The 12,808-nt window shown below is 39.0% G+C and overlaps 1 long non-coding RNA gene across 1 annotated transcript in view; it reads right to left on the bottom strand.

Moving 5' to 3' along the window:
- Positions 1–12,808, bottom strand: part of LOC309658247 — a 537,688-nt gene that overhangs the window by 213,831 nt on the left and 311,049 nt on the right. The window lies entirely within an intron of this gene.

Below are 12,808 nucleotides of genomic sequence, written 5' to 3'. Positions count from 1 at the left end.
CATGATTCAACAAATAAATATGTGCTACTCTGGTCATTTTCAATATTTTTACTCTCTATTATTTTCCTTAATAGGCTTTAAGGGTAATGATGTTACTGTCATTTTCAAAGAACCAGATTAGTATTTATTCATCTTCTCTAGAATTTTTAAAATTTTTGCCTTCTTTTTCATAAATAACATCTTTTATTTCTATTTGTCTCTTCTTGCTTTTTCTTTTAAGTTTTTTTTAAATTTTATTTATTTTTAGCTGTGTTGGGTCTTCGTTGCTGCATGCAGGCTTTCTCTCATTGCAGTGAGCGGGAGATATTCTTTGCTGCAGTGTGCAGGCTTCTCATTGCAGTGGCTTCTCCTGTTGTGGAGCACGGGCTCTAGGCACACGGGCTTCAGTAGTTGCAGCACGTGGGCTCAGTAGTTGTGGCAAGTGGGCTCTAGGGTGCATGGGCTTCAGTAGCTGTGGTGCGCGGGCTCAGTAGTTGTGGCTCAAGGGCTCTAGAGCACGGGCTCAGTAGTGTGGCACACGGGCTTAGTTGCTCTGCAGCATATGGGATCTTCCTGGAGCAGGGATCAAACCCGTGTCCCCTGCATTGGCAGGCGGATTCTCAACCACTGCGCCACCAGGGAAGTCCCTCTTCTTGCTCTATTTTTCTTTTTTCTAACTTCTTAATTCTTTTATGTTTTGCTTTCTCTCCCAAGGTAAGCATTAGGACTCTGATTACAACTTGTACTATAGCCTGTAGGTTTGTATGTGATGTGTCTCATTAAATTGCTTTCTAAAGAATTTGCAATATTCACTGTCTTCTCTTGGATTCGAGAATAATCTGGGAGTGAATTTCTTAGTTTCCATGTAGTTGAGATTCTTTTTGATCATCTGTTAACTTTTGGATTACTCTATTTGACAATACCTTTTAATTTAGAGTCATCTTTACAAAAAAGAGATTTCTGTCCTAACAGTTAGTTAAAAATTCATTATCATCTAAGGGAATTTGTTTTTATTTAATAATTCTGATAGCCCTTTAAGAATTCCCAAGAAAAATTTCACAGTTTCTGTAGCCTCAATACTGAGAAGCATGCAACAATGAGTAAAAGCAAAAGAAGGTCCATTTAAAATGTCTGGGCATTCAATCTATTTTGCTTTATTATAAATCTTAAATATCTAGTAGGAATCAAGATGGAGAGAATTTAAAGTATTCCCACTTGCTTATACACTTTATTCTTCTCAATTTTAATAAAAAGCCTTTATAATAGAAGCCAGTCCAGGGAATTTTCTGGAAGTAAAATTAATAAGAAGTCAAGCATCAAAGCACAGTGTTAAACATAAAATGAAGCCAACAGACTGGGTGCAAGGAGTATGTAGATGATGAAAGTCAAGCCTATGTTTAAAAAAATAATAAGTACATCATCTGAGCCATATGTATGATCCACCAAGATAAGGAAACCCTATCACTGTTGTATCTCCACCTCAAGGAGAAAAGAAACCCCAGGAACAAGTGGTTTAAATTCCGAGACATAGCCAACAACTCTAAATGCAGAGACTTCCACATTAGTTCTAGAAGTTTATAATCTAATCCTCAGTCCCAGGAAAACAAAACATTTTACCCTGGATCTAGAGTACTCTCCAGTTTTATGCAGGGTTATAGAAAGAAAAGACTATTTCCACAGCTTTAGGCAAGTGGTTCTCGCTGACCCTTAGTTTCCTCATCTGCCGAATAGCTACCAGGTGGCAAGAGCCCTGATTATATAATCTGTATGTTTATTTTTAGCTCTAGCATTTTAAAATTCTACAGGCAGGTTAACATGTGTCTATTCTAAGCATTAAAAATGTATGAAGAAATTCCAGTCACAAATAGCAGGGCTATAATAGAACTTACTAAAATAGTTTTGATCAAATATACAACACCCTGAAGTATTACTTGATAAGACTAGTTTTGAACTAATCCTATCATTGATAAATTAAGTGTTCAGGTATGAAGATTAATCATGTCAAGTTATTTCATGATGAAGAAATTTTATTTACCCAAAAGAATAAGAAGAAAGTGGCCCCTGCTTGCTGCAACTAGAGAAAGCCCGCAAGCAGCGGTGAAGACCCAGTGCAGCCAAAAATAAATAAATAAAATAAAGTTATTTAAAAAAAAAGAAAGTAAACTTTTGAGTACTTTAAATGGGCTGAGAAATACGTGCTAAGCATTTTACACGTGCCAAATACCTGGAAATCATGAAAATAAAAATTGTGGACTATCAGTCTAGAGCAGATGTTGCTGGTTCCCTGCCCATATCCCTCTGGTCTTGTTACTTCAGTTTGCTCCTGTACAAATACCAACTGCCAGAATCTGCATCTCTTCGCCCACAAGCCTTTGAAGACTTGGAAGGCTGCCACACCTTGCACCCAGCAGACCTGCGGTGGGGGGAACTAACACCTCTACCCCAGGGAGCAGTCTAAACCAAGGGCTGAATGGAGTTGCTTGGTAAATGCCCAGCTTGCTCACCCCACAGGCAAGGTGTGTGTTTTACACCATTTTTTCAGAACTTCCCAGGGGTGTTAAGATCTAGTTACCAATAGCAGTGGCTGCATTGATAGTTCTTCGCACACTGGCTACCCCACCTTCCTTGTGTCTCTTCCCCACTCCCCTACTCATGTTTCCTGCACCTGCCAAGCTAACTACTTGCACTCAAGTCCTTCTATCGTCTCAAGATCTGCTCCTGGGGGGACCCAAACCAAGACTGACTACGAGAAACAGATTGATCTCATTGTGCAAGTAAATCTTCAAGTCAGTTACGATTTTGTCCTTCACCACCCCACTTAAATATACCGTCATGCTCTTTGCCCCAAATTAGGAACAAACTGGGCAGGAGTCTTGTGTATGCAATCAAGAAAGCAATACTCACTTCCAAAAGAAAAACAAATACAGAGGTGAAACTGGATACCCACCCTGGGAGCAAAGAACATGACAGAAACCTTTTGCTCAAATGAAGATATTATAGGATGGGGGGATGGAAGGAAGAGGATTAGCCCTTTGATTACCATTTTCCCTACTCTCAGGAGAATTTTGATGATAAAGATTTAGATAAGCATATTTTAGCAGGGTAGACATGAGTTAAGGGTTCATTCTGCTGAACACTAGTTCTGAGTCTGAAAGCAAAATTGTGGCAGGGACACATCATGGATATAACCTGTACCTAACACAGTAGTTGGAACATAGTAGGAGATCACTATGTATCTGTAAATGTAGAGTGAGAACCAAGATGGATCAGGCAAGCCTTAAAGACTAAGAAAGAGGAAGTTAATCCACTATAACTAGCTCAAGACTAGTTAGAAGGAAAACTAAAACGCCATCCCGTTTCAGCTCACCAAGTTAGGAAGGAAGCCTGCTTGATCAAAAACTCCACATGTCCTGCTTTTTAGGAGCTTGGAGATAATGATAGAAAGGGGGGTGGACATTCTCCAAAAGGAAGAAAGGGAAACGTCCATCATCCCAATGATGTTTTCATTATAAAGTCCAAACCAAAGCCAAACTTAAAATGTTATATTCAGAATGACTAAAGAATTAATTACTGTTGTAATATCTCAGTTCTCATGTGTTAAAGTCAAAATTATACCTTCCCAAATGTCTATTTTCATATCTCTGAATCACGCATGAACACACTGTAGGTTACAGGCATGCTACTTTTACCTGACCATTGTGGAGCCCTTCATATTAATAGACCTGATCTTAGGTAAAAATATTCTGATGGAGACAAAAGAAATTTAACATTTGACTGATCCTAGCCTTCTTACATCACCTCCAGTTATAAAGAATTTGCTCATTCTCTTTCTCTTCCTTCTTCTCTGCTCTCTTGAAAACCTGGTCCCCAGGATATTATCATCCTGAATTTGGAGAACAGGTATAGTGATATCTGGTTGGAGGAATGAGGATGCTTCCAAACACAGTGGACACATGGTTTGGGGCTTGGTAAGACAGGAAATAAAGGGAGAGAATGAAACATTCAGGGATACTATGGTAAATTTAAAAATGAGAGAGGAAGGGGGATTTTATAAAGCATTGTTGAATTACAGAGCTGTGATTCAAATATAAACCACTAAAATACTTGTCTGGAAGTGTAAGTTTAAAGTATAGTATGGTATAGTAGAGTAGAGTATAGTTTAGTATAGTATAGTATTGTCTGAAATACTATAGCTTAAGCTGCCTCTAGGCTAAGCTGCCTCTTCTACCCTCTTTCTATCCTGAAACTATATACAATAATGTTGCTGGGTCCCCAGAGCACTAGCAGGACAGCTTTGAAATAATTTATTAGAAAAGCAAGTCACCAAAGAGGCATTAAACTATCATCTTTCCATCAACCACAATATCCTTCTGTCTTTAAAAGACAGATGTTCAAGGAGTGAAAATGTGCCTATTTTATCTGGGAAAAAGTGGGAATTTTATTTCAACTTCCTGTGTATCATTAGGTTGCTGGAAATCATGGAAACCTAAATTACATATGCAACCACTTCATGCACTGAGACCTCTTGTAAGAAGAAAGCAGCAATATAATCAGTCAGCTCAAATCATCCTCAACATTAACAAGGTGGCTGTAGAGCCATTTTAAGAAATGACTTTCTGCTCCTATTAGTAGACTGATTATACTCTAGCTTTTGTTCCAGAAGCATATCACCAAACTAGTCTCCCAAAATGTGTATTAAAAATGATACATTTTCCTTGCCAGTGTTTATATTCAAGTCAAAGTTTCTTTAGAAAAGAACAGGAATACAAAAAAATTTGAAGCCATGGCAGTTTGCATCTCTCCAACAAAAGCAATCATCAAGGCAAATATTTATTGTTTGAGTTGTTGAACATAGATGTGTGGACAGAAGTTTAATGTCCATGCAATCTGTTTCCAGTGCATTAGCTATCACATTACAAATGACAAACAAGATTCTTTCATGTTTAAAATGTGTCGCACATGCTCAGAATCAATCTTGATCAACAGACTGTGGTATAATTTGGCAGTTCAGAGATAAGAAGATTATGGACACATTTCAGTTAAAAAATAAATTCAAAGAAGACAACTTGTATGCATGATGTATCTAAAAATGCTTCCAAAAGACATTTAGGAATCTAAGTCAACTCTGAACAGAGAGTCTTGGTCTATTTTGTCAAACAATATAATGTAGAAGAATTACTTATGGAGAAGCTACAGACAACTTTCCACTTTTTATACAACAAATTCCTGAAGTATATTCAAAAGCTGAATGTGAAAAAATAAAACGATCTGTGTGGAACCTTAGCTCTACTAATTACTAGTTAAAAGAATTTAAATTATTTAATGTCTCTAATTCATACATTTATACATTCAACACATATTTATTGTGTTCCTGTTACATGTCAGACACTGCTCTAGGGTTTGAAAATACAGAAGTTAACAAAAGAGGTTACAATCTCTGCCTTCACACTTTGAAATGAGAGAGGCAAAACAGACTGAGGACAAATATATATTAGAACATGATAATGTTAGAAAGAAAAATAAAATAAAAGAATGGGATACGAACTATTGGAGGGGTATTACACAGGTATTTGACAGATATTTTAGAGAGGGACAGGTAAGATGTCACCAAGAAGATGACCTTGATGATAATCTGAAGAAAGTGAGGGAACAAGTGTGGATATCCATGGAAAGAAACAGCATTTCATGAGTGGCAAGTGCAAAGGCCCTGAGGCAAGACTATGCCTGACAAGAAAAGATAGCAAAAGACAGCAAAAGCAGAGAGATGAAGGGTAGAGTGTCAGAAGAGGAAGTCAAGAAGTAAAGGGGGTCAGAGCTGGGGAACAGACCTGTTAGTTCATAGCAAGGACCCTAGAGAGAATAAAAAGCTATTAGAGGATTTTGAGAAAAGAAATGATATCACCTGCCTTACATTTGACAGGAATAATAACAATTCTTCCTCATAAGTTTACTGTAAAAATTAAGATAGGTACTTCCCTGGTGGCGCAGTGGTTAAGAATCCGCCTGCCAATGCAGGGGACATGGGTTCAAGCCCTGGTCCGGGAAGATCCCACATGCAGTGGAGCAACTAAGCCCGTGTGCCACAACTACTGAGCCTGCACTCTAGAGCCCGCGAGCCACAACTACTGAGCCCACGAGCCACAACTACTGAGCCTGCATGCCACAACTACTGAAGCCTGTGCACCTAGAGCCCGTGCTCCGCAACAAGAGAAGCCACAGCAATGAGAAGCCCACACACCACAACAAGAGTAGGCCCTGCTAACCACAACTACAGAAAGCCCGCACGCACCAACGAAGACCCAACACAGCCACAAAAAAAGTCTCCCTTTTAAAAATAAAAATTAAAAAAAAAGCCCTCTTCTCGAAAAAATTTTTTAAAAAATTAACTAAGATAATTGACATAAAATGCTTCCCACAGTACATAGCAAAAGGTAAACATAAAATGTTAGCTGCTATAATTATTTTTGTTATTCAGACAGGGATTAGGAAAACATAATAAAAAATGAAAGCCATTGCATGGGTTAGGCTTCTTATTTTTTATTTTGTCTTTATCCTTAAAAAACTCAGAATAACAATCCAAGGAGGGAAAGAAGAATAATGAAGAGATGCTCTGGTTCAAAGATCAAGTGAAGATAATTTCTGATACATTTAAGTGCCTTTTTTAAAAAATGGAAGAAAAAACTTAAAGTACAAAACAGAAGGATATTAAATTTTCCAGGTAAATCTCTCAATGCTCTAAGCACAGATATAATTGGAAATCTATTTGAAGCAATTTGAATTGATGTTTCTTCCAACTTAGGGCCAGGAAAGAAGCATCAAAACTGTTGGGATGACTTTTGGCAAAGAGCTATACATAGTAAATAGAAAGAATTTATCATAAATAGATTCCAAGAAAGCTACTAATAGGCCTCCCTGCTGTCTGAGCAAGATTACTGAAACAAAATAAAGCAAAGCAAAAGGTATTATTGCCTACTTAAGCAGTCTGGCATAAAAATTATTACAGTAGCTGAACTGGAGAAAAAATAAACAGATCATGCTTAAAACATCATGAGAGGCAAAGTACATTTTTCTCTCTCCTAGTATATCATGACAGGTGTACAATAGGCATAAATGATATAAATATTGGAGAAGGATTTATGATTTGAACTCCCAGAGAACCTTCAAAGTGCAGAATCTCATTTCATACACAGCCCAAGGAACAGTATATTGTTATCTTTCATTTTTATATCATTTTATGTATTTCATTCCTTTAAAAAGCATTTGATTACCTATTATGTGCAAGGAGCTGTGGAAAATAGAAAATTGTGTAACACATGGTCCTTGTCATCCAAGAAACCCGCGTTATAGCAAAGGGACACAAGGCATAGTGTCTATTTCACTGAACATAAGACACCATCAACTGGAGTTAAATCAAAATAATAATTTTATAGGAAAAAAGAAAATCAATAAATATACATAGAGTTTTTAAGATAAACCCAATATCAGAAACATTAAAATTTGAAAGAAATACATATCTTAATATACAAAATCAGGTATATAAATATCTACACTAAGAGGAAGCATAAGTGTCAAAGATGGTTTTTGAAATAACAGGATGTTATAGGCACACAAAGGAAAAAGTATTACCACTGGGTCAGAGAGGTTAGCAAAATCCAGATGATGTTAGCATTTCAGCTGGGCTTTAAAAAAAGCAATAGAGGGGGGGTCTGGGCAAGATGGCGGAAGAGTAAGACGCGGAAATCACCTTCCTTCCCACAGATACAGTAGAAATACATCTACACGTGGAACTGCTCCTACAGAACACCTACTGAACGCTGGAAGAAGATGTCAGACCTCCCAAAAGGCAAGAAACTCCCCACGTACTCGGGTAGGGCAAAAGAAAAAGAAATAACAGAGACAAAAGAATAGGGACGGGACCTGCACCTCTGGGAGGGAGCTGTGAAGGAGGAAAGGTTTCCACACACTAGAAGCCCCTTCACGGGCGGAGACTGCGGGTGGCAGAGGGGGGAAGCTTCAGAGCCACGGAGGAGAGCACAGCCACAGGGGTGCGGAGGGCAAAGCAGAGAGATTCCCGCACGGAGGAGCGGTACCGACCAGCTTTCACCAGCCCGAGAGGCTTGTCTGCTCCCCCGCCGGGGTGGGCGGGGCTGGGAGCTGAGGCTCGGGCTTCGGTTGGATCGCGGGAGAGGACTGGGGTTGGTGGCGTGAACACAGCCTGAAGGGGTTAGCGCACCACAGCTGGCTGGGAGGGAGACCGGGAAAAAGCCTGCAGCTGCCGAAGAGGCAAGAGACTTTTTCTTGCCACTTTGTTTCCTGGTGCGGGAGGAGAGGGGATTAAGAGCGCTGCTTAAAGGAGCTCCAGAGACGGGCGCGAGCCGCGGCTATCAGTGCGGACACCAGAGACCGGCATGAAAATCTAAGGCTGCTGCTGCCGCCACCAAGAAGCCTGTGAGCAAGCACAGGTCACTCTCCACACCGCCCCCCCCCCCCGGGAGCCTGTGCAGCCCGCCACGGCCAGGCTCCCGTGATCCAGGGACAAATTCCCCCGGAGAACGCACGGCACGCCTCAGGCTGGTGAAACGTCAGGCTGGCCTCTGCCACCGCAGGCTCGCCCCGCATCCGTACCCTGCCCTGCCCCCGGCCTGAGTGAGCCAGAGCCCCCGAATCAGCTGTTCCTTTAACCCCGACGTGTCTGAGCGAAGAACAGACGCCCTCAGGCGACCTACATGCAGAGGCGGGTCCAAATCCAAAGCTGAACCCCGGGAGCTGTGCGAACAAAGAAGAGAAAGGGAAATTTCTCCCAGCAGCCTCAGAAGCAGCGGATTAAAGCTCCAGAAACAACTTGATGTACCTGCATCTGTTGAATACCTGAATAGACAACGAATCATCCCAAATTCAGGAGGTGGACTTTCGGAGCAGGATATATTAGTTTTTCCCCTTTTCCTTTTTTTGTGAGTGTATATGTGTATGCTTCTGGGTGAGATTTTGTCTGTATAGCTTTGCTTTCACCATCTGTCCTAGAGTTCGGTCCATCTTTTTTTTTTTTTTTTTTACTTAAAAATTTTTCTTTCTTAATAAATTTTTCCTTAATAATTTTTTCCTTATTTTTTATTTTAAAAAATTAAAAAAAATTTTCTTAATAAGCGTCTTCTTATTTTTTATTTTAAAAAATTAAAAAATTTTTTTCTTAATAAATTTTTTTCGTAATAATTTTTTTCTTATTTTTTATTATAATAGCTTTATTTTATTTTATTTTATTTTATCCTCTTTATTTCTTTCTTTCTATTTTTTCTCCCTTTTATTCTGAGCCGTGTGGATGAAAGGCTCTTGGTGCTCCAGCCAGGCATCAGGGCTGTTCCTCTGAGGTGGGAGAGCCAACTTCAGGACACTGGTCCACAAGAGACCTTCCAGCTCCACATAATACCAAACGGCGAAAATCTCTCAGAGAACTCCATCTCAACATCAAGACCCAGCTTCACTCAACAACCAGCAAGCTACAGTGCTGGACACCCTATGCCAAAAAACTAGCAAGACAGGAACACAGCCCCATCCATTAGCAGAGAGACTGCCTAAAATCATAATAAGGCCACAGACACCCCAAAACAAACCACCAGACGTGGACGTGCCCACCAGAAAGACAAGATCCAGCCTCATCCACCAGAACACAGGCACTAGTCCCCTCCACCAGGAAGCCTACACAACCCAGTGAACCAACCTTAGCCACTGGGGACAGATACCAAAAACAACGGGAACTATGACCTGCAGCCTGTAAAAAGGAGACCCCAAACACAGCAAGATAAGCAAAATGAGAAAACAGAAAAACACACAGCAGATGAAGGAACAAGGTAAAAACCCACCAGACCAAACAAATGAAGAGAAAATAAGCAGTCTACCTGAAAAAGAATTCATAATAATGATAGTAAAGATGATCCAAAATCTTGGAAATAGAATAGACAAAATGCAAGAAACATTTAACAAGGACGTAGAAGAACTAAAGAGGAACCAAGCAATGATGAAAAACACAATATATGATATTAAAAATACTCTAGAAGGGATCAATAGCAGAATAACTGAGGCAGAAGAACGGGTAAGTGACCTGGAAGATAAAATGGTGGAAATAACTACTGCAGAGCAGAATAAAGAAAAAAGAATGAAAAGAACTGAGGACAGTCTCAGAGACCTCTGGGACAACATTAAATGCACCAACATTCGAATTATAGAGGTCCCAGAAGAAGAAGAGAAAAAGAAAGGGACTGAGAAAATATTTGAAGAGATTATAGTTGAAAACTTCCCTAATATGGGAAAGGAAATAGTTAATCAACTCCAGGAAGCACAGAGAGTTCCATACAGGATAAATCCAAGGAGAAACACGCCAAGACACATATTAATCAAACTATAAAAAATTAAATACAAAGAAAACATATTAAAGGCAGCAAGGGAAAAACAACAAATAACACACAAGGGAATCCCCATAAGGTTAACAGCTGATCTTTCAGCAGAAACTCTGCAAGCCAGAAGGGAGTGGCAGGACATATTTAAAGTGATGAAGGAGAAAAACCTACAACCAAGATTACTCTACCCAGCAAGGATCTCATTCAGATTTGACGGAGAAATTAAAATCTTTACAGACAAGCAAAAGCTAAGAGAATTCAGCACCACCAAACCAGCTTTACAACAAATGCTAAAGGAACTTCTCTAGGCAGGAAACACAAGAAAAGGAAAACACCTACAATAACAAACCCAAAACAATTAAGAAAATGGGAATACGAACATACATATCGATAATTACCTTAAATGTAAATGGACTAAATGCTCCAACCAAAAGACATAGACTGGCTGAATGGATACAAAAATAAGACCTGTATATATGCTGTCTACAAGAGACCCACTTCAGACCTAGGGACACGTACAGACTGAAAGTGAGGGGATGGAAAAAGATATTTTATGCAAATGGAAATCAAAAGAAAGCTGGAGTAGCAATTCTCATATCAGACAAAATAGACTTTAAAATAAAGACTATTATAAGAGACAAAGAAGGACACTACATAATGATCTAGGGATGGATCCAAGAAGAAGATATAACAATTGTAAATATTTATGCACCAAACATAGGAGAACCTCAATACATAAGGCAAATACTGACAGCCATAAAAGGGGAAATCGACAGTAACACAGTCATAGTAGGGGACTTTAACACCCCACTTTTACCAATGGACAGATCATCCAAAATTAAAATAAATAAGGACACACAAGCTTTAAATGATACATCAAACAAGATGGACTTAATTGATATTTATAGGACATTCCACCCAAAAACAACAGAACACACTTTCTTCTCAAGTGCTCATGGAACATTCTCCAGGATAGATCATATCTTGGGTCACAAATCAAGCCTTGGTAAATTTAAGAAAATTGAAATCGTATCAAGTATCTTTTCCGACCACAATGCTATGAGACTAGATATCAATTACAGGAAAAGATCTGTAAAAAATACAAACACATGGAGGCTACACAATACACTACTTAATAACGAAGTGATCACTGAAGAAATCAAAGGGGAAATCAAAAAATACCTAGAAACAAATGACAATGGAGACATGACGACCCAAAACCTATGGGATGCAGCAAAAGCAGTTCTAAGAGGGAAGTTTATAGCAATACAAGCCAACATCAAGAAACAGGAAACATCTCAAATAAACAACCTAACCTTGCACCTAAAGCAATTAGAGAAAGAAGACCAAAAAAACCCCAAAGCTAGCAGAAGGAAAGAAATCATAAAGATCAGATCAGAAATAAATGAAAAAGAAATGAAGGAAACGATAGCAAAGATCAAGAAAACTAAAAGCTGCTTCTTTGAGAAGATAAACAAAATTGATAAACCATTAGCCAGACTCATCAAGAGAAAAAGGGAGAAGACTCAAATCAATAGAATTAGAAATGAAAAAGGAGAAGTAACCACTGACACTGCAGAAATACAAATGAACATGAGAGGTTACTACAAGCAACTCTATGCCAATAAAATGGACAACCTGGAAGAAATGGACAAATTCTTAGAAATGCACAACCTGCTGAGACTGAACCAGGAAGAAATAGAAAATATGAACAGACCAATCACAAGCACTGAAATTGAAACTGTGATTAAAAATCTTCCAACAAACAAAAGCCCAGGACCAGATGGCTTCACAGGCGAATTCTATCAAACATTTAGAGAAGAGCTAACACCTATCTTTCTCAAACTCTTCCAAAATATTGCAGAGGGAGGAACACTCCCCAACTCATTCTACGAGGCCACCATCAGCCTGATACCAAAACCAGACAAAGATGTCACAAAGAAAGAAAACTACAGGCCAATATCACTGATGAACATAGATGCAAAAATCCTCAACAAAATACTAGCAAACAGAATCCAACAGCACATTAAAAGGATCATACACCATGATCAAGTGGGGTTTATTCCAGGAATGCAAGGATTCTTCAATATACACAAATCAATCAACGTGATACATCATATTAACAAATTGAAGGAGAAAAACCATATGATCATCTCAATAGATGCAGAGAAAGCTTGTGACAAAATTCAACACCCATTTATGATAAAAGCCCTGCAGAAAGCAGGCATAGAGGAAACTTTCCTCAACATAATAAAGGCCATATATGACAAACCCACAGCCAACATTGTCCTCAATGGTGAAAAACTGAAACCATTTCCACTAAGATCAGGAACAAGATAAGGTTGCCCACTTTCACCACTATTACTCAACATAGTTTTGGAAGTGTTAGCCACAGCAATCAGAGAAGACAAAGAAATAAAAGGAATCCAAATTGGAAA

This window comes from Balaenoptera physalus (genome assembly GCF_965194825.1).
Source record: "Balaenoptera physalus genome assembly, chromosome: 3".
NCBI classification, from domain to species: domain Eukaryota; kingdom Metazoa; phylum Chordata; class Mammalia; order Artiodactyla; family Balaenopteridae; genus Balaenoptera; species Balaenoptera physalus.
This window is presented reverse-complemented; position numbering and strand designations above follow the sequence as displayed.